Here is a 23762-nt window from a genome sequence, read left to right on the forward strand (position 1 = left end):
ATAAGCGAATGACTAGGAAAAGAGTAGGGCCAGTCAAGGACAGGGATGGGAAATTGTGTGTTGAGTCTGAAGAGATAGGCGAGATACTAAATGAATATCTTTCGTCAGTATTCACTCAGGAAAAAGATAATGTTGTGGAGGAGAATGCTGAGCCCCAGGCTAATAGAATAGATGGCATTGAGGTAAGTAGGGAAGAGGTGTTGGCAATTCTGGACAGGCTGAAAATAGATAAGTCCCCGGGATCTGATGGGATTTGTCCTAGGATTCTCTGGGAGGCCAGGGAAGAGATTGCTGGACCTTTGGCTTTGATTTTTAGGTCATCATTGGCTACAGGAATAGTGCCAGAGGACTGGAGGACAGCAAATGTGGTACCTTTGTTCAAAAAGGGGAGCAGAGACAACCCCGGCAACTATAGACCGGTGAGCCTCACGTCTGTAGTGGGTAAAGTCTTGGAGGGGATTATAAGAGACAAGATGTATAATCATCTAGATAGGAATAATATGATCAGGGATAGTCAGCATGGCTTTGCGAAGGGTAGGTCATGCCTCACAAACCTTATAGAGTTCTTTGAGAAGGTGACTGAACAGGTAGATGAGGGTAGAGCAGTTGATGTGGTGTATATGGATTTCAGCAAAGCGTTTGATAAGGTTCCCCACGGTAGGCTATTGCAGAAAATACGGAGGCTGGGGATTGAGGGTGATTTAGAGATGTGGATCAGAAATTGGCTAGCTGAAAGAAGACAGAGGGTGGTGGTTGATGGGAAATGTTCAGAATGGAGTACAGTCACAAGTGGAGTACCACAAGGATCTGTTCTGGGGCCGTTGCTGTTTGTCATTTTTATCAATGACCTAGAGGAAGGCGCAGAAGGGTGGGTGAGTAAATTTGCAGACGATACTAAAGTCGGTTGTGTTGTCGATAGTGTGGAAGGATGTAGCAGGTTACAGAGGGATATAGATAAGCTGCAGAGCTGGGCTGAGAGGTGGCAAATGGAGTTTAATGTAAAGAAGTGTGAGGTGATTCACTTTGGATGGAATAACAGGAATGCGGAATATTTGGCTAATGGTAAAGTTCTTGAAAGTGTGGATGAGCAGAGGGATCTAGGTGTCCATGTACATAGATCCCTGAAAGTTGCCACCCAGGTTGATAGGGTTGTGAAGAAGGCCTATGGAGTGTTGGCCTTTATTGGTAGAGGGATTGAGTTCCGGAGTCAGGAGGTCATGTTGCAGCTGTACAGAACTCTGGTACGGCTGCATTTGGAGTATTGCGTACAGTTCTGGTCACCGCATTATAGGAAGGACGTGGAGGCTTTGGAGCGGGTGCAGAGGAGATTTACCAGGATGTTGCCTGGTATGGAGGGAAAATCTTATGAGGAAAGGCTGATGGACTTGAGGTTGTTTTCGTTGGAGAGAAGAAGGTTAAGAGGAGACTTAATAGAGGCATACAAAATGATCAGGGGTTTGGATAGGGTGGACAGTGAGAGCCTTCTCCCGCGGATGGAGATGCCTGGCACGATGGGAAATAACTTTAAACTGAGGGGTAATAGATATAGGACAGAGGTCAGAGGTAGGTTCTTTACGCAAAGAGCAGTGAGGCCGTGGAATGCCCTACCTGCTACAGTAGTGAACTCGCCAACATTGAGGGCATTTAAAAGTTTATTGGATAAACATATGGATGATAATGGCATAGTGTAGGTTAGATGGCTTTTGTTTCGGTGCAACATCGTGGGCCGAAGGGCCTGTACTGCGCTGTATTGTTCTATGTTCTATGTTCTATGTTCTAAGAGCATCTCAGATTCCAAAGGACATTAAACTGCAGTTAGCGTTCAGGAATATTGTTGTGTTGAGATATATCGAACACTCCACTTTGAAGAGATCTTTTGAGACAGTGGGAAGGAATGATCTGACACCCTGCCAGAATAATGCAGAATATCTAGATGTTCAAATATTCAATTATTCAGAAACCTTACCAGCTCACCTTCCAGCTAAAAGTAACTCTCTTGAAGCCGGTAACAACTGACTGCTTCAACTCTTGGGTTGAACTTTATAACATTATTAAAGTGAACACCTTGTCTCTAATTAACTGCTCCACGGGAACGCTTTTAAAATACATGAAACCCATTAGCCCAAACCTATACAATGTTTTAATTAGACTCTCGGAGCAACAAGCTTAGCTGCCATGCATCCAGGGTGTTTAAAACACTACTGCAGCAATCAAGCAAACACTAACCCAGACATTTACCCCTTACTGCACCAAATGCCTATAATACAATGTAGGTGAAATGTCCACGTTCATCACACCTTCCCTTAACAATGATCTAGCAATAGACAACGTTGACGTCATTTTGTAAAGTCTTTCAACTGTATATATTTCCCATTACTAAACACAACTAATGCTCGTTAAGGTGCGTATATTACATTTAAGCATGCAAGTTAAACATGAGTATCTCAATTTCAGTCTTTGTTCTCCTCCTTCGAACATTCCAATCTTCTCCATATCAGATTCGTGATGCAGCATCTGCAATCCCATTTTCTCTTCCTGATTAATGTATAGATCATAGAACATCATAGATTATCAGAGAATTTACAGTGCAGAAGGAGGCCATTCGGCCCATCGAGTCTTCACCGGCTCTTGGAAAGAGCACCCTGCCCAAGGTCAACACCTCCACCCTATCCCCATAACCCAGTAACCCCACCCAACACTAAGGGCAATTTTGGACACTAACGGCCATTGTTCCTCTGACTTAGTGGGCGTCCGAAGCTAATTATAGGGTTTAGCAGTAGTGTTGGTTCAGTCTGTAGTATTTCGTGCATGAGTAGATATTACTGTGTGTGTAAATAAATAATATTGACTTTGAATTAACTAACTGGTGTACCGACTCTTTGATCAGTATTCGGGTTTGAAAGTTGTGGCGGTATCGAAAGATACCTGGATACTCTAGAGCAAACATAATTAGGATTAAGGAAGGCGACCATATTGACCGTCAAATTCAGAGCCAACCAAAGAGAGCAACACCTGCTAATGTTGCGACAGTGACAGTGTGTCCCCCGACTTTTTTCCCATGGGAGTACTTCTGGTCCGCTCTCTCCCAACGACAGCAATGGGAAAATTGAAACAAGCAATTAATTTCTCCAAATTGTCAATTGCTCATTTCTGTACATCTCTGAATGCATCGAAAAATCGAAACAAATGGATATTTCAGTACATTCATCAACTGCACCCTGAAAATAGTTTGGGTCACGGCATAAATACAAGTGTTTGTGCAGCAGCTCAGAAGCTGCAACATGAAGCCAATTTCCAGAACAACATCACTCATCAATGCAGAATCATCTATCAAATAATATGTCCGTCTCCATATAGAATACACCATTAAAACTGTCCATAACAGGATGAAATTCAACGAGATAACGAACAGCAATATGATTGATTTTGTTCGACTCTCCATCTCTGGGTCTCTGGAACTCTTCGCAGCATTGTTTGCCCGAAGTCGGCTGCGGGCTTTACTGTTCACCACTATGTGTCTGATGGTTGCAACATTAAGCAACAGAATCAGGACGAATGGGACACACGGGGTCACAATATGATGCAGGAACTCGATGGATATCCAAACAGGAGATACTTGTTTGGCGAATGTTAGAATACAAAAGAAGGGTTTGTTACGAATCGAGTACGAGTCTGACAACATGAAGTACCAAAAAATGTTTTTGAAACAGCTCAGCACAGCCACGGTTCCGAGAACCACAGCAGCCACTTTCTCAGTGCAATGTCTATTGCTCAGCTTCTGGCAACAAATGGCCACAAATCGATCAAAGGTGAAAGACACAGTAAACCAGACAGAACAGTCCGTAGCTGCATAAAGAAAGACAGTATGGACATTGCACACACGGATAGACCACAGGAAATAAAACCGCTCCCAGTAAACAATCGGGATGTGTCTGAATATTAGTTCGATAATAATGACCAGTAGATCTGCTGCTGCCATGGCCAGCAGGTAGCGAGTGACACATCTGGAGAGTCCACAATTGCGAAGAGCCAGGGTCACAATCGTAGCGACATTAGCTGGAGGGAAGCAAAATAAACAGTGAAATTCTGCATCTGGATGGAGAGAAAACCGTTAATTTGACAGAATGATTATTGATCCGTTTCATATATTAGGTCGGCACGGTATACAGTGGTTGTTGCTGTTCTTTCACATCTCCAGGCCCAGGTTCGATTCCCGGCTTGGGTCACTGTCTGTGCGGAGTCTTGACGTTCTCTCCGTGTCAGCATGCGTCTTTTCTCCTGTGCTGCGCTTTCCTACCACAGTTCAAAGATGTGCAGGTTCGGTGTATTGGCCATTCTAAGTTCCCCATAATGTCCAAAATGGTTTTGTGCGGTGACTGGGTTACGGGGATAGGGTGAAGGCGTGGGCCCGGGTAGCGTGCTCTTTCCAAGGCCGGTGCAGAGTGATGGGCTGAATGGCCTCCTTCTGCACAGTGAATTCTTTGATTGTATAATAACGGCTCTTCGGGGGGTTTAAACTAATTTGTCAAGGGGAAGGGAAACCAGCTGTAGCCCAGAAGCCAGTGTTAAGAGTAGTGAGGTACTGAGGAGGGTATCAAGAGCGCATGACAGAAAGGTGGGTTGAAGTGTGTCTACTTCAATGCAAGGAGCATCCAAAATAAGCTGGGTGAACATGGAGCGTGGATTGGTACTCGTGACTACGATGTTGTAGCCATTACGGAGACATGGTTAGACCAGGGACAGGAATGGTTGTTGGAAGTTCCGGGGTATAGATGTTTCAGTAAGAGTAGGGAAGGTGGTAAAAGAGGTGGAGGAGTTGCATTGTTAATCAAGGTTAATTTAACGGCTGCAGGAAGGCAGTTCGAAGGCGATCTGCCTACTGAGGTAATATGGGCCGAAGTGCGAAATAGGAAAGGAGCGTCACGTTGTCAGCAGTTTTCTATGTGCCCCCAAGTAGTAATAGAGATTTGGAGGAAGAAATTGCAAACAGATTATGGATAGGTGTGGAGGTCTCAGGGTAGTTGTCATGGGTGACTTTAACTTTGCAAATATTGATTGGAACCTCTATAGGTCGAAAAGTTCGGATGGGGAAGTTTTTGTACAGTGTGTGCAGGAAGGATTCCTGACACAATATGCGGATTGGCCGACAAGAGGTGTGGGGGGGGGGGGGGGGAGGGGGGCACATTGGATTTGGTACTGGGTAATGAACCGGGCCAAGTGTTAGTTAGACTTGGTTTAGGGAGAGCACTTTAGAGATAATGACCACAATTCGGTGGCTTTCACTATTGCAATGGAGACGGATAGGGACATACGGCAAGGCAAGGTTTATAATTGGTGGTGGTGGGGGGGGTAATTATGATGCGATTATGCAAGAATTAGGGAGCATAAGATGGGAACAGATGTTGTCAGGGAAAGGCACAAATGAAAAGTGGAGCTTGCTCAAGGAACAAATACTGCGTGTCCTTGATATGTATGTCCCTGTGTGGCAGGAAGGAAATGGCCATGTGAGGGAACCATGGTTCACAAAAGAGGTTGAATGGATTGTCAAGAGGAAAAAGGAAGCGTATGTAAGGATGAGAAAACAAGGTTCAGTTGGGTCGCTTGAGGGCTACAGGGTAGCAAGGAATGAGCTAAAACAAAAGGTCTTAGGAGAGCTAGGAGGCGGCATGTGAAGTCCCTGGCGGGTCAGATGAAGGAAAACGCCGCCTTTTTACTCTTATGTGAGAAATAAAAGAATGACCAGGGTGAGGTTAGGGCCGGTGAAGGACAGTAGTGGGAACTTGTGCATGGAGTCAGAAGAAATAGGAGAGGCGTTGAATGGATACTTTTCTTCAGTTTCACCAACGAGAGGGGCCGTATTTTTGAGGATGAGAGTGTGATACAGGCGGACAGACTGGAGGAGCTAGATGTTCGGAGGAAGGATGTATTAGCAATTTTGAAAAACCTTTGGGTCGACAAGTCCACTGGGCCAGATGGGATATATCCAAGGATTCTTTGGGAGGCAAGGAATGAGATTGCAGAGCCTTTGGCTTTGATCATTGGGTCCTCACTGTCCATGGGGATCGGGCCAAAGACCGGAGATTGGCGAATGTTGTTCCTCTGTTCAAGAAATGGAATAGGAATGACCCTGGTAATTATAGGCCGGTTCGTCTTACTTCGGTGGTCGGTAAGTTAATGGAAAATGTGCTGAAGGATAGGATTTATGACCATTTGGAAAGATGCAGCTTAATCCGGGATAGTCAACACGGATTCGTGAAGGGTAGGTTTTGCGTCACAAATTTGAGTGAATTCTTTGAGAAGGTAACTAAGTGTGGAGATGAAGGTAGAGCAGTTGACGTCATACACATGGATTTTAGTGAGGCGTTTGATCAGGTTCCCCGTGGTCGGCTTATGAAGAACGTGAGGAGGTGTGGGAAAGAGGAAAATTTGGCAAATTGGATAAGTATCTGCTATCACATAGAAGACAGAGGAAGGTGGTGAATGGAAACTTTTCAGACTGAAGACCAGTTATCAGAGGTGTACCACAGGTATCTGTGCTGGGTCCTCTGCTATTTGTAATTTTATCAATGACTTGGAGGAGGGGGCTGAAGGGTGGGTCAGTAAATTTGCTAATGACACCAAAATTGATGGAGTAGTGGATAAGGTGGAGGGCTGTTGTTGGCTACAAAGAGACATTGATAGGATGCAGAGCTGGGCAGAAAAATGACAGCTGGCGTTTAACCCTGATTTTGGTAGAAAAAAATTGAATGCGGATTACTGGGTCAACGGCAGGGTTCTGAGGAATGTGGAGGAACAGATAGATTTTGGGGTTCATGTCCACAGATCTCTGAAGGTTGTCACTCAAATGGATAGATCCGTGAAGAAGGCCTATAGTGTGTTAGCGTTTATTCACAGGGGGCTTGAGTTTAATAGCCGCGGGGTTATGCTGCAACTGTGCACGACCCTAGAGAGCCCACATTTGGAGTATTGTGTGCAGTTCTGGTCACCTCACTACAGGAATTATGTGGAAGCTTTGGAAAGGGTGCAAACGAGATTTACCAGGATGTTGCCTGATTTGCAGGATAGGTCTTATGAGGCAAGGTTGAGGGAGCGAGGTCTTTTTTTCTTTGGAGCAGAGGAGGATGAGAGGCGACTTAATAGAGGTATATAAGATGATGAGGGGGATAGATAGAGTGAACGTTCAGAGACTTTCCTCGGGTGGATGAAGCTGTTACAAGGGAGCATAAATATAAGGCTCAGGGTGGGAGATATAGGTGGGATGTGCGAAGTAGGTTCTTTACTCAGAGAGTGGTTAGGGTGTGGATTGGACTGCCTGCTGTGATAATGGAGTCGGACACGTTAGGAACATTCAAGCGGTTATTGGATAGGCACATGGAGCACACAAGAATGACAGGGAGTGGGATAGCTTGATATTTGTTTCGGACGAGGCTCGGCACAACATCGAGGGCCGAAGGGTCTGTTCTGTGCTGTACTGTTTTATGTTCTATATGTCACCGAATCCAGTAACATTCTTAGGTGTTTGCTTCGGAAAGAACATAAGAACATAAGAAGCAGGAGCAGGAGTAGGCCATCTGGCCCCTCGAGCCTACTCCACCATTCAATGAGATCATGGCTGATCTTTTGTGGACTCAGCTCCACTTTCCGGCCCGAACACCATAACCCTTAAACCCTTTATTCTTCAAAAAACTATCTATCTTTATCTTAAAAACATTTAATGAAGGAGCCTCTACTGCTTCACTGGGCAAGGAATTCCATAGATTCACAACCCTTTGGGTGAAGAAGTTCCTCCTAACCTCAGTCCTAAATCTACTTCCCCTTATTTTGAGGCTATGCCCCTTAGTTCTGCTTTCATCCGCCAGTGGAAACAACCTGCCCGCATCTATCCTATTTATTCCCTTCATAATCTTATATGTTTCTATGAGATCCCCCCCCCCCCCTCATCCTTCTAAATTCCAACGAGGACAGTCCCAATCTACTCAACCTCTCCTCGTAATCCAACCCCTTCAGCTCTGGGATTAACGTAGTGAAACTCCTCTGCACACCCTCCACTGCCAGTACGTCCTTTCTCAAGTAAGGAGACCAAAACTGAACACCATACTCCAGGCGTGGCCTCAGTAACCTTATACAATTGCAGCATAACATCCCTAGTATTAAACTACATCCCTCTAGCAATGAAGGACAAAATTCAATTTGCCTTCTTATTCACCTGTTGCACCTGTAAACCAACTTTTTGCGACTCATGCACTAGCACACCCAGGTCTCTCTGCACAGCAGCATGTTTTAATATTTTATCATGTAAATAATAATCCATTTTGCTGTTATTCCTACCAAAATGGATAACCTCACATTTGTCAACATTGTATTCCATTTGCCAGGCCCTAGCCCATTCACTTAGCCTATCCAAATCCCTCTGCAGACTTCCAGTATCCTCTGCACTTTTTGCTTTACCACTTATCTTAGTGTCCCCTGCAAACTTGGACACATTGCCCTTGGTCCCCAACTTCAAATCATCTATGTAAATTGTGAAAAGTTGTGGGCCCAACACTGATCCCTGAGCGACACCACTAGCTACTGATTGCCAACCAGAGAAACACCCATTACTCTCCACTCTGATTTCTATTAATTAACCAATGATCCATCCATGCTACTACTTCCCCTTAATGCCATGCATCTTTATCTCATGCAGCAACCTTTTGTGTGGCACCTTGTCACAGGCTTTCTGGAAATCCAGAAAAACCACACCCATTGGCTCCCCGTTATCTACCGCACTGTTAATGTCCTCAAAAAATTCCACTAAATTAGTTCGGCACGACCTGCCCTTTATGAACCCATGCTGCGTCTGCCCAATGGGTCAATTTCCATCCAGATGCCTCGCTATGTCTTCCTTGATGATAGATTCCAGCATCTTCCCTTCTACCGAAGTTAAGCTCACTGGCCTATAATTACCCGCTTTCTGCCTACCTCCTTTTTTAAACAGTGCTGTCACGTATGCTAATTTACAATCCGCCGGGACCACCCCAGAGTGTAGTGAATTTTGGTAAATTATCACTAGTGCATTTGCAATTTCCCAAGCCATCTCTTTTAGCACTCTGGGATGCATTCCATTAGGGCCAGGAGACTTATCTACATTTAGCCCCATTAGCTTGCCCATCACTACCTCCTTGGTGATAACAATCCTCTCAAGGTCCTCACCTGTCATAGCCTCATTTCCATCTGTCGCTGGCATGTTATTTGTGTCTTTCACTGTGAAGACCGACCCAAAGAACCTGTTCAGTTCCTCAACCATTTTCTCATCTCCCATTATTAAATCTCCCTTCTCATCCTCTAAAGAACCAATATTTACCTTAGCCACTCTTTTTTGTTTTATATATTTGCGGAAACTTATACTATCTGTTTTTATAGTCTGAGCAAGTTTACTCTCATAATCTATCTTACTCTTCTTTATAGCTTTTTCAGTAGCTTTCTGTTTCCGCCTAAAGATTTCCCAGTCCTCTAGTCTCCCACTGATCTTTGCTACTTTGTATATTTTTTCCTTCAATTTGATACTCCCCCTTATTTCCTGAGATATCCACGGTCGATTTTCCCTCTTTTTACCGTCCTTCCTTTTGGTTGGTATAAACATTTGCTGAGCACTGTGAAAAATCACTTGGAAGGTTCTCCACTGTTCCTCAACTGTTTCACCATAAAGTCTTTGCTCCCAGTCTACCTTAGCTAGTTCTTCTCTCATCCCATTGTAATCTCCTTTGTTTAAGCACAAAACACTAGTGCTTGATTTTACCTTCTCACCCCCATCTGTATATTAAATTCCACCATATTGTGATCGCTCCTTCCGAGAGGATCCCTAACTCCGAGATCCTGAATCAATCCTGTCTCATTACACAGGACAAATCTAGGACCGCGTGTTCCATCGTAGATTCCATTATCTCCTGTTCTAGGAAACTATCGCGGATACATTCTATAAACTCCTCCTCAAGGCTGCCTTGACCGACCTGGTTAAACCAATCGACATGTAGATTAAAATCTAACTGCTGTACCATTTCTACATGCATCAGTTATTTCTTTGTTTATTGCCTGCCCCACCATAATGTAACTATTTGGCGGCCTATAGACTACTCCTATCAATGAATTTTTCGCCTTACTATTCCTGATTTCAACCCAAATTGATTCAACCTTATCCTCCATAGCACTGATGTCATCTCTTACTGTTGCCCGGATGTCATCCTTAAATAACAGAGCTACACCACCTCCCTTAGCATCAACTCTGTCCTTCCGAATAGTTTGATACCCTCGGATATTTAACTCCCAGTCGTGACCATCCTTTAACAATGTTTCAGTAATGGCCACTAAATCATAGTCATTCACGATGATTTGCGCCATCAACTAATTTACCTTATTCCCAATACTACGAGCATTCAGGTAAAGTACACTTATGTTGGCTTTTTTTTTTTACCTCTGTTCTGAATCTTAACACCTCGATCAGCACCCTTTCCTAAGTTATATTTCATCTTAACCTTTCTCCTAATTTTCCTTGTCGTTGAACCCATATCTTCATGTAACAACCTGCCGCGTCGCTCACCATTAATGTTTTCACTTTCCGTTTTATTCCTTGTAGTATTCCTAGTCCTATGCACTGAGCTCCCCTCAGTCACTGTACCTTGTACTGTCGCCCTATTTGAATTTTGTCTATGGCTTCTCTGCCTTACACTTTCCCCCTTACTGCCTTTTGTTTCTGTCCCTATTTTACTACCTTCCAACTTCCTGCACCGGTTCCCATCCCCCTGCCACATTAGTTTAAACTCTCCCCAACAGCTCCAGCCAACCCCCCCCCCCACCCCCCCCCCCACCCCCCACCACCCCCCCCCCCCCACCCCCCCCCCCCCCCCCCCCCACCCCACCCCCCGCTCCCCGGACATCGGTTCCAATCCTGCCCAGGTGCAGACCGTCCGGTTTGTCCTGGTCCCACCTCCCCCAGAACCGGTTCCAATGTCCCAGGAATTTGAATCCCTCCCTCTTGCACCATCTCTCGAGCCACGCATTCATCCTATCTACCCTGACATTCCTACTTTGACTAGCTCGTGGCACTGGTAGCAATCCTGAAATTACTACCTTTTGATGTCCTACTTTTTAGTTTAACTCCTAACTCCCTAAATTCAGCTTGTAGGACCTCTTGTCGTTTTTTTTACCTATATCGTTGGACACAGACGCTATTGTCTGATGGGAATCATTTATGATGAAAACCTCGATACCTTATAGAAGAGTATAAATACAGTAGGAAGGTGATCACGAGGGAAATTAAGTGGGCTGGGAAGGACCATAACATCTCCTTGGCAAGGAAGATTAAGGTGAATCCCAAAGCATCTCATGCATACGTAAAAAAAAAAGAGGGTGACCAGGGAAAGGATTGGACGAGTTAAGGTGAATGGGGTACCTATATGTTGAATTAGAGGACGTGAAGGGTACTAAGTGACTACTTTTCATTAGTGTTCACCAAAGAAAAGGACTTTGTGGAAGACAATTCCTGCGTTGGCTGTGTGGATAGTCTGGGTCATGGTGAAATCAAAAAGGAGGAAGTATTGGGTCTTTTAAAATATATTAAAGTAGATCCGTCTCCTTGGACGGATGTGTTTACCCCAGAATACTGAGGGAAGCAAGGGAGGCAACAGCTCGGGCAGTAACTGACTATTTTGTCTCCTCATTGGCCACTAGTGAGATACCACAGGACTGGAGAATAGCTGACGTGGTGCCGCTGTTTAAAAACAGCAGCAGCGATAATCCAGGAAATTATAGGCGTTGAGCCTCGCGTCGGCAGTAGGTAAATTATTGGACAGTATTTTCAGGGACAGGATAGATCCCCGTTTGGAATGAAATGGGCTAATTTGCGATAGACAGCATGGTTTTGTGAAGGACAGGTCGTGCTTCACTAACTTGATCAAAAACTTTTGAAAAGGTGACAAAGATGATTCATGAGGGGAGGGCGGTGAATGTCGTTTTCATGGATTTCAGTAAAACCTTTGACAAAGGACAGCACGGTGGCACAGTGATTAGCATTACCGCCTCTCGATGCCGTGGTCCCAGGTTCGATCTCGGCTATAGGCCACTGTCTGTGTAGAGTTCGCACATACGTCCCGTGTGTTTTTCCCCCCAAACGATGTGCAGGGTAGGTGGATTGACCATTCTAAATTGTCCCTTAATTAGATAAAAATGCATTGCGTATTTTAAATGTATTTAAAAAAAACATTTGACCAGGCGCCTCATGGCAGATTGGTACAAAAAGTGAAGTCACCCGGGATCTGAGATGAGGTGGTAAGATGAATACAGAACTGGCTCGGTCACGGATGGCAGAGGGTAGCAGTGAAAGGTTTTTTTTTCTGAATGGAAGGCAATGACCGTGGTGCTCCACAGGGAACTGTGCTGGGACCTGTTGTTTGGGGTATATATGAACGATTTGGACGAAAATGTAGCTGGTCTGATTAGTAAGTTTGTGGATGACACCAAGTTTTGTGAAGTGGCAGATAATGATGAGGATTGTCAGAGGATACAGCAGGATATATATGGATTGGAGATTGGATAGGTAAATGGTAAATGGATTTTATTTAGGATAAATGCTAAATAATGCATTCCGGTAGGTGTAACATAGAGTGGAAATATGCAGGAAATAGCAAAACTCTGAGGAATATAGAAAGTTAGAGAGCTCTGGGCATACAGGTCCAGAGATCTTTGAAAGTGGCAACACAAGTGGACAACGTAGCGAATAAATCATATGGAATGCTTGCCTTCATTGGACGTGGCATTTGGTATAAAAACTAGCAAGTCATGGATAGACCCTTGGTAAGGCCGCAATTGGAATATTGCACACAATTCTGGATGACACATTACAGAACTATGTGGAGGTTTTGGACAGGGTGCAGAGGAGGTTTACCAGGAGCTTTCCTTGTCTGGAGGGACTTAGCCAAGCGGAGATGCTGAATAGACTGTTTTTATTAGAAAGACGGAGGGTTAGGGGTGACCTGATAGAGCTCTACAATATTATGTGGGGCATGGATAGAGCGCTTCGGCAGGCATTCTTTCCCATGGTGGCCGGGTCAGGCACCATGGCACATAGGTTTAAGGTCCGTGGGGCAACGTGTAGAGGATACGTGCGAAGCAGGTTTTTTACGCAGATGGTGGTGAGTGCCTGGAACACGTTGTCAGCGGAGGTCGTGAAAGCAAATACATTAACGGCGTTCAAAAGGCACCTTTCAAAAACATGGATAGGATGGGTATAAAGGGACAGGGCACAAGGAAGTACTGAGGGGTTTGGTAAATGTTGGTATCATGACCGGTACAGGTTTAGAGGGCCGAATGGCCTGTTCGTGTGCCGTATTGTTCTTTGTTCTAATCATTTCTAGGTGATCACTTCCAAATCATACCCATTTGTGTCCAGTTGTGCTGTCGATTGATTGACCTTACAAAGAGTATACCGCTTTGGATACTTGTGGGGGGGGGGACTTACCAGGGGTAAGCCATGGGGTACGGGCCTCTGGCACGGAGTCTGTCCCTGCTGCTCAGAAGGGAAGGGGGGAGAGGAGCAGAGCATTAGTAATTCGGGACTCTATAGTCAGGGGCACAGATAGGAGATTTTGTGGGAGCGTGAGAGACTCACGTTTGGTATGTTGCCTCCCAGGTGCAAGGGTACGTGATGTCTCGGATCGTGTTTTCCTGGTCCTTAGGGGGGAGGGAGAGCAGCCCCAAGTCGTGGTCCACATTGGCACTAACGACATAGGTAGGAAAGGGGACATGGATGTCAGGCAGGCTTTCAGGGAGCTGGGATGGAAGCTCAGAACTAGAACAAACAGAGTTGTTATCTCTGGGTTGTTGCCCGTGCCACGTGATAGTGAGATGAGGAATAGGGAGAGAGAGCATTTAAACACGTGGCTACAGGAATGCTGCAGGCGGGAGGGATTTAGATTTCTGGATAACTGGGGCTCTTTCTGGGGAAGGTGGGACCTCTACAGACAGGATGGTCTACATCTGAACCTGAGGGGCACAAATATCCTGGGGGGGAGATTTGTTAGTGCTCTTTGGGGGGGGGGGGGTTAAACTAATGCAGCAGGGGCATGGGAACCTGGATTGTAGTTTTAGGGTATGGGAGAATGAGAGTATAGAGGTCAGGAGCACAGATTTGACGTCGCAGGAGGGGGCCAGTGTTCAGGTAGGTGGTTTGAAGTGTGTCTACTTAAATGCCAGGAGTATACGAAACAAGGTAGGGGAACTGGCAGCATGGGTTGGTACCTGGGACTTCGATGTTGTGGCCATTTCGGAGACATGGATAGAGCAGGGACAGGAATGGATGTTGCAGGTTCCGGGGTTTAGGTGTTTTAGTAAGCTCAGAGAAGGAGGCAAAAGAGGCGGAGGTGTGGCGCTGCTAGTCAAGAGCAGTATTACGGTGGCAGAGAGGATGCTAGATGGGGACTCTTCTGCCGAGGTAGTATGGGCTGAAGTTAGAAACAGGAAAGGAGAGGTCACCCTGTTGGGAGTTTTTTATAGGCCTCCTAATAGTTCTAGGGATGTAGAGGAAAGGATGGCGAAGATGATTCTGGATAAGAGCGAAAGTTAACAGGGTAGTTATTATGGGAGACTTTAACTTTCCAAATATTGACTGGAAAAGATATAGTTCGAGTACAATAGATGGGTCGTTTTTTGTACAGTGTGTGCAGGATTGTTTCCTGAAACAATATGTTGACAGGCCAACAAGAGGCGAGGCCACGTTGGATTTGGTTTTGGGTAATGAACCAGGCCAGGTGTTGGATTTGGAGGTAGGAGAGCACTTTGGGGAGAGTGACCACAATTCGGTGACGTTTACCTTAATGATGGAAAGGGATAAGTATACACCGCAGGGCAAGAGTTATAGCTGGGGGAAGGGCAATTATGATGCCATTAGACGTGACTTGGGGGGGGGGGGGGGATAAGGTGGAGAAGTAGGCTGCAAGTGTTGGGCACACTGGATAAGTGGGGCTTGTTCAAGGATCAGCTACTGCGTGTTCTTGATAAGTATGTACCGGTCAGGCAGGGAGGAAGGCGTCGAGCGAGGGAACCGTGGTTTACCAAGGAAGTGGAATATCTTGTTAAAAGGAAGAAGGAGGGCTATGTGAAGATGATGTGTGAAGTTTCAGTTGGGGCGATGGATAGTTACAAGGTAGCGAGGAAGGATCTAAAGAGAGAGCTAAGACGAGCAAGGAGGGGACATTAGAAGTATTTGGCAGGAAGGATCAAGGAAAACCCCAAAGCTTTCTATAGGTATGTCAGGAATAAGCGAATGACTAGGGAAAGAGTAGGGCCAGTCAAGGACAGAGATGGGAAATTGTGTGTGGAGTCTGAAGAGATAGGCGAGATACTAAATGAATATTTTTCGTCAGTATTCACTCAGGAAAAAGATAATGTTGTGGAGGAGAATGCTGAGCCCCAGGCTAGTAGAATAGATGGCATTAAGGTACGTAGGGAAGGGGTGTTGGCAATTCTGGACAGGCTGAAAATAGATAAGTCCCCGGGACCTGATGGGATTTATCCCTGGATTCTCTGGGAGGCCAGGGAAGAGATTGCTGGACCTTTGGCTTTGATTTTTATGTCATCATTGGCTGCAGGAATAGTGCCAGAGGACTGGAGGACAGCAAATGTGGTCCCTTTGTTCAAAACGGGGAGCAGAGACAACCCCGGCAACTATAGACCGGTGAGCCTCACGTCTGTAGTGGGAAAATTCTTGGAGGGGATTATAAGTGACAAGATTTATAATCATCTAGATAGGAATAATATGATCAGGGATAGTCAGCATGGCTTTGCGAAGGGTAGGTCATGCCTCACAAACCTTATTGAGTTATTTGAGAAGGTGACTGAACAGGTAGATGAGGGTAGAGCAGTTGATGTGGTGTATATGGATTTCAGCAAAGCGTTTGATAAGGTTCCCCACGGTAGGCTATTGCAGAAAATACGGAGGCTGGGGATTGAGGGTGATTTAGAGATGTGGATCAGAAATTGGCTAGCTGAAAGAAGACAGAGGGTGGTGGTTGATGGGAAATGTTCAGAATGGAGTACAGTCACAAGTGGAGTACCACAAGGATCTGTTCTGGGGCCGTTGCTGTTTGTCATTTTTATCAATGACCTGGAGGAAGGCGCAGAAGGGTGGGTGAGTAAATTTGAAGACGATACTAAAGTCGGTGGTGTTGTCGATAGTGTGGAAGGATGTAGCAGGTTACAGAGGGATATATATAAGCTGCAGAGCTGGGCTGAGAGGTGGCAAATGGAGTTTAATGTAGAGAAGTGTGAGGTGATTCACTTTGGAAGGAATAACAGGAATGCGGAATATTTGACGAATGGTAAAGTTCTTGGACGTGTGGATGAGCAGAGGGATCTAGGTGTCCATGTACATAGATCCCTGAAAGTTGCCACCCAGGTTGATAGGGTTGTGAAGAAGTCCTATGGAGCGTTGGCCTTTATTGGTAGAGGGATTGAGTTCCGGAGTCGGGAGGTCATGTTGCAGCTGTACAGAACTCTGGTACGGCCGCATTTGGAGTATTGCGTACAGTTCTGGTCACCGCATGTTAGGAAGGACGTGGAGGCTTTGGAGCGGGTGCAGAGGAGATTTACCAGGATGTTGCCTGGTATGGAGGGAAAAGCTTATGAGGAAAGGCTGATGGACTTGAGGTTGTTTTCGTTGGAGAGAAGAAGGTTAAGAGGAGACTTAATAGAGGCATACAAAATGATCAGCGGGTTGGATAGGGTGGACAGTGAGAGCCTTCTCCCGCGGATGTAACTGGCTGGCACGAGGGGACATAACTTTAAACTGAGTGGTAATAGGTATAGGACAGAGGTCAGAGGTAGGTTCTTTACGCAAAGAGTAGTGAGGCCGTGGAATGCCCTACCTGCTACAGTAGTGAACTCGCCAACATTGAGGGCATTTAAAAGTTTATTGGATAAACATATGGATGATAATGGCATAGTGTAGGTTAGATGGCTTTTGTTTCGGTGCAACATCGTGGGCCGAAGGGCCTGTACTGCGCTGTATTGTTCTATGTTCTATGTTCTATGAGTGTTTCCTTTGATTTTGTTTTGTTTCCTCCCAAATCAAATCAGCATCTTGTCCCTTTGTACCAATGTTATTTCTTAATACAGCCTTGATGTCATCTTTCTCCAATACAGCAACTCCACCTCCTGTACTATTCTGTCTGTCCTTTCGGAATACTGAGTTCCCTTGGACATTTAACTTCCAGTCCCGGTCCTCCTGCAACCATGTTTCAGTGATCCGTCAAATCATACCCCTTTTGTATCTATGTGTGCTGTCAGCTCATTGACCTTATTCCGAATACTGCGTGGATTCAGGTACAAGGTTTCCAAATATGTCCGACTGCTTTGTCTTTCACTTTGAAGATTTTTTTTGCGCAATATGCTTTTAACACATTCTGACGTCCTTCATTTGTCTCTGGTAACAATGTGCCTCATCCACAACTTTCGCTCCACCAGTCACCTTACATTTTTATCCCATGTCCTTCTGCCTTCGCAGCAGATAGGCTAGCCCTGACTGTTTGTTCTATTAATCTCTATCTTTTCCTCACATGCTGACTTGCTGTCCTGGTTCCCGTTAACCATTATATATCTTGTAGTTTTACCCTTCCCCGCTATTTGCTTGTTTAAAGTCCTGGTGACCGCCCTATTTTTCCCTTCCCGCTGGTAACATGTTCCCAGTCCAATTCAGGTGGACGCCATCCCAACGGAACATATCCATCTTGTCAACATACTGATGCCAGTGCCGCATGAAATGGAACCCCACTTTCCTGCACCTCTCGTTTTGCCGCGTGTTTACTTCCCTAATTTTCTCATTCCTGTGCCCATTTACGGATGCCTAGGGTAGTAATCCAGAGATTAGAACCCTTGAGGACCTGTTCGTTTCTTTTGTTTCTAGTTCCTGATAATGCACAAACCGGTCCTCTTTCCTTGTCTTTACTATGTTGTCCATTCAAATGTCAACCACTAAAACTGAATCCTCCCCCTTCCACTCCAAAATAATTTCACGCCAGTTAGAGATGTCGCTCACCCTGGCACCGGGCAGCCAACATACCATGTGGCACCCTTGCGCCTGTTTATAAAGGATGCTCTTTGTCTCCCTAATCATTCAATCACCTACTGCTACCACTTGACGTTTTGCTTCCCCGCTTGAATTACCTCCTGTCCCACGGCACAGTGGTCAGCTAACTCATTCTCCCTATAGTCCTTGTCCCCATCAACAATTGAGCAAGTACCTCGTATCTGTTGGTCAATGTCAAGTGCTGAGGCACCTCCCTGCCTGAAGTTAGTAACTCTCGACCTGCCACAATAGCAGCCACACGCTCCTGTCTGTCCCTGACCACTGGCTGAATTCAAGGTAGTGAGCCTAAGTGGTGTGATTGCCTCTTAGAACACAGTGTCTAGGTACCTCTCCCCCTCGCTGATCTGTCGCAACGTCTGAAGCTCAGAATCCAACTCATCAAACCTCAGCCGGAGTTCCTCGAGCAACCAACAATTACTCCAGATGTGGTCACTAGGAACCACAATGGGGCCCATCAGCTCTTACATCATGCCGGAAGAACACACCACGCGCCCCTCAAGCTCTCTTTGTTAAATGAAATGTTACTTTTTTTCAACTTTAAATACATTTTTAATATTCCCCCATTATATCAATGTGAACACAATTTATAACAAGAAATTTAAAATGGATTTTCAAATTTGAACAGATTCCTTATTCGCCAAGTAAATCACATCTTCCTGGGATGACATTCTTCACGAAGTCGGAACACTGTGTCAGTGAATCATGAAACCTCTTTACATTCCCATGGTCTGTTCGATAATCTGCTCAGCTCTGCGTCCGATATTTCTGTTTCACCGTCTGCCAATTTCACCCAGCTCTGTATTTTCCACTCAACTGTAAAACACTCTCGTCCTGAAAAAGTTGCACTCACAGTGCAGACAAACAGTACTGAGTGGCCTCCCTGTTTGTAGGCCTCAAAATCCAATGCTCTGGAAACAGGATTAAACCAATTGCACAATCCAATTGATACAGTTGAGTGTTACTCAGCTGCATCCTGTTTTACTGGCCAAACGAGTAGCTTTCAATTACCCGATTTGAGGGCTGATTTAGCTTTCAATTGAAGATCGTTTAATCACCAGTTACCCCCTTATAACACGTGAGAACTCACCACTTGAACTCGCTGTTTTACCCAGCTCTAAATCACTTTCGTCCAGCCCCGTAAGAGTCTCAGTGCAGGCTCCTGGTGACAGAGAGCGCCGGAGTTTGCGAAAAATAAGAGATACACATATAAGTAAATTAACTTCAAAAAGGGACTAGGAACAGCCGTCAGTGGATAGATGTTGCAGAAATATTTCCTCGGGTGGATGTCGCGGTTACAAGGGGGCATAACTAAACGCTTCAGGGTGGGAGCTATAGGAGCTATTTCCGAGGTAGGTTCTTCACTCAGAGTGTGGTTAGGGCGTGGAATGGACTGCCCGCTGTGATAGTGGAGTCGGACACTTTAGGAGATTTCAAGCGGTTATCGGAAAGGCACATGGAGCACACCAGAATGACAGGGAGTGGGGTAGCTTGATCTTGGTTTCGGACACTTTTCGGCACAACATCGAGAGCCAAAGGGCCAGTTCTGTGCTGTACTGGTCTATGTTCTAAATATGGCAAAAAGTAACTGAGCACCACGAAAGGGAATATATGTGCGCCATGCTTGCATCAGAATAAAGTCTAACAGCATCAGATTAAAGTCCAGCTGGTTGTTTCGAATCACTATCTTTCGCAGCGCAGTTCCTTCCTCAGGTGAGGAAGGGCCAAAGGAAGGAGATGCGCTCCGAAAGCTAGTGATTTGAAACAAACCTGTTGGACTTTACCCTGGTGTTGTAAGATTTCTTACTGTGCCCACCCCCGTCCAACGCCGGCATCTCCACATCGTTATTCAGAATGGTGATTGAACTGATTTTCTGTGATTTACAATTGAGATTACAGAGGCATGGATGTTCAGTGCGCGACACAGGTTGGTAATCTGAAGTGTTTCGCTGATGGCACTGGAGCTCTCGAGTTCTACTTTAACAAAGACATATTTTGAGAATATGTGAAGGGGTTTCGAATTGTGGAATTGATATTTTGAAGGTGATATAATACAGATTTGGTACTGGATATGATGTGGGTTCGGAACTCCCCTCAATGTGAAAGCAATTGCAGAGATTGTGAACTATCTTTTTTTGATGCTCACATTGGACAGATCAGTGAAATTACATTGATGGAGAGGTAAAGATGTTTCAAATTGAACTTCACAAAATGCATTTTCACATTCAAATATAATTGACAACAAAATCCCGTATTTAAGAATGAATTGTAAAATTTAAAGACAGATAGAATTACTTACCATGAACACCGAAAACAGCAAGGAAGGGATAGTAACCCCCCTGAATAAGGTGAAGTGTGAAATAGATCCGTTTTTCCAATGACATCCATTTATAAAATGTGGAAAGTTGGTAAAGAGCGCCGAATAAACCCCTGTTTACTGTTGGAACGTTCCAGTCTTTTGTTCTCAGATTCTGATCAACTGGGATTGGTTTCAGATTTTCATCCATTGATGGAACATTCCGACCCACAGTTGTCAGATTCGGAAACATTGTTGTATCATTCCAACCCATTGTTCTCACATTCACAGCCATTGTTGTAACATACCAGGCGGTGAATCTCAGATTTCAATCTCTCCCCTCGCTCCGTCTGGAACCGCTGATCTCTCTCAGTTGCCAAAGCGATGCTGCCAAAGAGAGTATGGGACAACACCTTGCAATGAGTCTTATTTTACAGTATGCGATGCCTCAAGGGAAACAATTTGGGTCCAAGGAGACTGATCCGATTTCCATTACCGTAAATAGCAGGTAGTAGTAATATAGGGACCCAGGGAAATGGTCAGGGGTCCGCGTTTGAATTCAACCAGGGTTTTTGAAGGGATTGAATCCAATAAATGTCTGGGAATAAATTCCGAATGGTGGTCATGAAACCTTTTTCGATTGTCGTAAAAACCCAGCTGTGGTTAAATTCCAGCTGGTTCACTAATGTCCTTCAGGGAATAATAACAACCTGAGCAATGAAAAATCAGGTGCAGTTAACTATTTTCAATGAGACCGGATTTGCATCAGACATTGACTAAAATCTCACATGCAGCCCAAGATGACGAGAAAGCTTGGGAATCTCCTGACTCAACACACTCTGTGACATGGCTCTTCTACCGTTTAAGCGGAGCACGGCAAAGGGATTCTCAGGCCACGGGGATCGCCCCCAAATGGCAAAATGTTGTTGCTCCATTTCAGGGAATCAGGGGAATCTGGAAACATATGACGGAGGACACAGAGGTATAATATTAAAGGTACATTCCCCTCCCTATCGCGAGAAACCCGGTCCAGATAGGAGCCCTGGTGGACCCACAAATAGGAGAAATCCCACGCCACCAGGATTAGCGTCAACCGGCCGGAGTTATAATTGTGACCGACTCCGTCACTTATTTCCCAAACCCTCGCCAACCTAACCAGTATTCCCAAAGTCCTGAGGAAACTCACCAGCTCTTGGACGGGCCGGCAGGAGCTCGGATGGCACCAATATGCACGAAAGAAGAATCTCATAGCATCCAGCAAATGTCTATGGGATAGTGCAGGGTCCCGCACCACACTTAACACCAGCAGTTCTCCCCGAATTGAATGGTGCATTGAAAGTAAAATCATGTTGAGCGGTTTCAACGGCTAATTGCAACAAGGTGCAGAAACTGACCCTTTGGAGTTTAGATAGGAGGACATATTTATTTTCCATTCTGCTATCTTGATAGATTTATCTCCAGGACCGAACACAACTTAGATTTCGATCGAATGAGAAAGTTTAATTTATCCTTCAAAACCGCAAATTACATTGTTTGACAAATGGATGGAGAGTTAAAAGCATCATCCACAATTTATGTGTGAATATTCATGGATCAAATGTGTACCGTGAGCCAACTGCGCGTTCAGCCGGGCAAAATGTCACGGTATCTCTCGGTGTAACATGTGCTATGGAATTAAGAGCCGGTTTCTAACCAACTCAAATATGACAGTGCGGAATGTCAGGAGAGGTCGCTGTAGAGGGGCTGGACCAAAGCTCAGAAGTCATGTTGGTTGCCCTAACAATCAGGAGAAAATGTTCCGAAAGCAATTGCCGGATTAGTGGGGCAGGGAGACCCATTTCCCCACCCTCAGCAAAGAATAGACCTATCTGGCCAGTAAAGACGCCGGATGAGTCCTGGCCCCCTAACTATCGACGACCGAAAAGTGAATACCACAGCCCAGCGACATCCCCCGCTGTTGTGAGCAATCCCGAGGTTTGGTAATAACGAACTACACAGGACCGAAATGTTACTGTTTTAGATATCAGTAATAGATTTTGGTCAATTTCCTTAAGAGGTCAATACAAATTTCCTTTCACCTTCCTGGGTCAACAGTGCACCTGCATATGTGTGCCTCAGGGATTTCACAATATTTCCATATTCCAAAGCGGAATTTTTAGCTCAGTATGTGGACGCCCCTTTCCTCCAAAACGTAAGGAGAGAGGAATACTGCTATATCCTTGTTGATTCGCGAGGCCTTCCCGCCATCCTGTGAAAAAAGGTTAACCCAATATTCTAGTATAATGAAAAGCCGGGTCACAGTCTTAGCCGCTATGGTATCCTGTGTGAAACGAGAGACAGACAGGAAAAAAGCGACAGACCACCTGACAATTCCCTTTACCCACGATTTAAAATACTTAAGATTGTTTTTTAGGACTGTTATGATAGTGTCTAAACCACGTGGACAGTTTTGGAACAAAAACCATCACCGTTGTCTGATTTAACAAAAAATGAACACCCTTTGGAATGGGACTGAGCTGTTCACACAGGTCATTCGTGAACTAACAAGGCGACAGCCGTACAGACACCGAATCCAGAATTGCATTTTGACATTCAGGTAGCGGTGATGGACGCTACTATCTCTGCCGGTCTGTACAGGAAAGGCCCGGGAGGCTGGGACCGGCTGCTTCTGCGTCCTCATCCTTACGTCCAATACAACAGGAATATTCCACATTTGAACGCCACTGGCAATTTCCGGGGCAATCCACATTTTTACCTATATATTTGGCCTCAATCCACTAACCGTTTTAGCAGAACTGACACCCCTCAAATTATTATTAGATGTAAGAATAAAAGATGGAATTATTAGTCAGAATCACAATGCCCGATGAGAGTTAACGTGATAAGGTTAGGCCACGCCCGTTAACAGAAGTATTCAACCCACTTTCCTGGCAGATATCAGTAATGTCGGGGAAGCGCTGGAATGCCAGTTTCTGGCTGCACCTCGTCCCAAGGGACTGATTCTGCCTAAACAAAGTAGGATAGTGCCCAATAGCACATTAGAAACCAGAGAACTGTTGACAGACACAAAAACCCACTCACACATTTTATAGGCGGATCCTCGATTGATGATGGAGTGAGGGAATCCGGATGTTGCAATCACATGGAGAATAATCAAGGGCAGGTGCTGGAGGTAAGAACATTGAATCTATCCAGTGACATCAGCGCTCAGAATGTCTAATGAACAGCAGTAACATTTGTCGTCACCTACACGGAATATTACCCCCACCACCACATGACATTCTTTCAGACAGCATGTATGTTTCTAAAGGGCTGATTGACTTTTTGCCGATATCGGAAACAGCCTCTCGCGTC

This window comes from Scyliorhinus torazame, chromosome 23 (genome assembly GCF_047496885.1).
Source record: "Scyliorhinus torazame isolate Kashiwa2021f chromosome 23, sScyTor2.1, whole genome shotgun sequence".
In the NCBI taxonomy this organism is placed as follows: Eukaryota; Metazoa; Chordata; class Chondrichthyes; order Carcharhiniformes; family Scyliorhinidae; genus Scyliorhinus; species Scyliorhinus torazame.